Consider the following 2,500-nt stretch of genomic DNA (forward strand, 5'->3'; position numbering starts at 1 on the left):
GTTTGAAAATTTTATGGGAGCTTCCTAGAAGCCTAAGAAGTGCTTTGCTCGAGACGGATTTCGATTTGGAGGTCCCCCGAGTTAATTTTGCCCATTATGACTCCTCGCCCGCACGCTTAAGCACCCCCGCGTGCACGTGGGCATTGTGTGCTAAAAAATGAAGTTTGGAGTTTGGGTTTGAAAATTTTATGGGAGCTTCCTAGAAGCCTAAGAAATGCTTTGCTCGAGACGGATTTCGATTTGGAGGTCCCCCGAGTTAAGTTTGCCCTTTATGACTCCTCGCCCGCATGCTCGTGCACACCGGCGTGCACGTGGGCATCGTATGCTAAAAAATGAAGTTTGGAGTTTGGGTTTGAAAATTTTACGGGAACTTCCTAGAAGCCTAAGAAATGCTTTGCTCGAGACGGATTTCGATTTGGAGGTCCGCCGTGTTAATTTTGCCAATTACGGCTCCTCGCCCGCACGCTCGTGCACCCCGACGTGCACACCGGCGCGCACGTGGGCATCGTATGCTAAAAAATGAAGTTTGGAGTTTGGGTTTGAAAATTTTACGGGAACTTCCTAGAAGCCTAAGAAATGCTTTGCTCGAGACGGATTTCGATTTGGAGGTCCCCCGAGTTAATTTTGCCCATTACGACTCCTCGCCCGCACGCTCGTGCACCCCGGCGTGCACGTGGGCATAGTATGCTAAAAAATGAAGTTTGGAGTTTGGGTTCGGAAATTTTATGGGAGCTTCCTAGAAGCCTAAGAACTGCTTTGCTCGAGACGGATTTTGATTTGGAGATCCCCCGAGTTAGTTTTGCCCATTATGACTCCTCCCCCGCACGCTCAAGCACCCCCGCGTGCACGGGGGCATCGTATGCTAAAAAATGAAGTTTGGAGTTTGGGTTTGGAAATTTTATGGGAGCTTCCTAGAAGCCTAAGAAGTGCTTTGCTCGAGACGGATTTCGATTTGGAGGTCCCCCGAGTTAATTTTGCCCATTATGACTCCTCGCCCGCACGCTTAAGCACCCCCGCGTGCACGTGGGCATTGTGTGCTAAAAAATGAAGTTTGGAGTTTGGGTTTGAAAATTTTACGGGAACTTCCTAGAAGCCTAAGAAATGCTTTGCTCGAGACGGATTTCGATTTGGAGGTCCCCCGAGTTAATTTTGCCCATTACGACTCCTCGCCCGCACGCTCGTGCACCCCGGCGTGCACGTGGGCATCGTATGCTAAAAAATGAAGTTTGGAGTTTGGGTTTGAAAATTTTATGGGAGCTTCCTAGAAGCTTAAGAAGTGTTTTGCTCGAGACGGATTTCGATTTGGAGGTCCCCCGAGTCAATGTTGCCCATTATGGCTCCTCTCCCGCATGCTCAAGCACCCCTGCGTGCACGTGGGCATTGTATGCTAAAAAATAAAGTTTGGAGTTTGGGTTTGGAAGTTTTATGGGAGCTTCCTTGAAGCTTAAGAAGTGTTTTGCTCGAGACGGATTTCGATTTGGAGGTCCCCCGAGTCAATGTTGCCCATTATGGCTCCTCGCCCGCACGCTCAAGCACCCCGGCGTGCACGTGGGCATTGTATGCTAAAAAATAAAGTTTGGAGTTTGGGTTTGGAAGTTTTATGGGAGCTTCCTAGAAGCTTAAGAAGTGTTTTGCTCGAGACGGATTTCGATTTGGAGGTCCCCCGAGTCAATGTTGCCCATTATGGCTCCTCTCCCGCATGCTCAAGCACCCCTGCGTGCACACCGGCGTGCACGTGGGCATTGTAGGCTAAAAAATGAAGTTTGGAGTTTGGGTTTGGAAATTTTATGGGAGCTTCCTTGAAGCCTAAGAAGTGTTTTGCTCGAAACGGAATTCGATTTGGAGGTCCCCCGAGTCAATTTTGCCCATTACGACTCCTCGCTCGCATGCAATATCTACTCCTGTCAGAGCTGTGGTTTTACTTAAGACTACTATAGGGGGGGGGGAGTTCTCAGCACCAAGAGCTGCAAGTAAGGCCATTGCTTGCTTTGCAGTCTCGATTGCTCTACTAGTGAATAGTAGATGTCTTGGTTAGCTTGGAACGAAAAAAAAAATTTTTTGGGGAAAAAAAAAAAAAAAAGTTTTTGTGAAAAAAAATTTTTCGAAAAAAAAAAAAAAAAAAAAAATTTTTTTGGATGCCTCGGTCTTCTATTTGTTTTGCTTGGGTAGATTAGGAAAAAAAAAAAAAAAAATTTTTTTGTTGGATGCCTCGGTCTTCATATTCTTTCTCGGCTATTTCGAAAAAAAAAAAAAAAAATTCCGGGAAAGAGAAAAAAAAAATTATTTTTTGTTGGTTGCCTCGGTCTTCATGTTCTTTCTCTGGTATATGGGAAAGAAAAAAAAAAAAAAAAAATTTTGGATGCCTCGGTCTTCTTGTTCTCGGTTGGATTTATCGAAAAAAAAAAAAAAAAAAAAAAAAAAAAAAAAAAAAATTTTGATGCCTCGGTCTTCTTGTTCTTGCTTTGGTATATCGGAGAAAAAAAAAAAAAAATTTTTTGGA

The sequence above is a fragment of the Cornus florida genome, unplaced genomic scaffold (genome assembly GCF_030987335.1).
Source record: "Cornus florida cultivar Cherokee Brave unplaced genomic scaffold, ASM3098733v1 CherokeeBrave_3.0.0_Hap2_scaffold_288, whole genome shotgun sequence".
In the NCBI taxonomy this organism is placed as follows: domain Eukaryota; kingdom Viridiplantae; phylum Streptophyta; class Magnoliopsida; order Cornales; family Cornaceae; genus Cornus; species Cornus florida.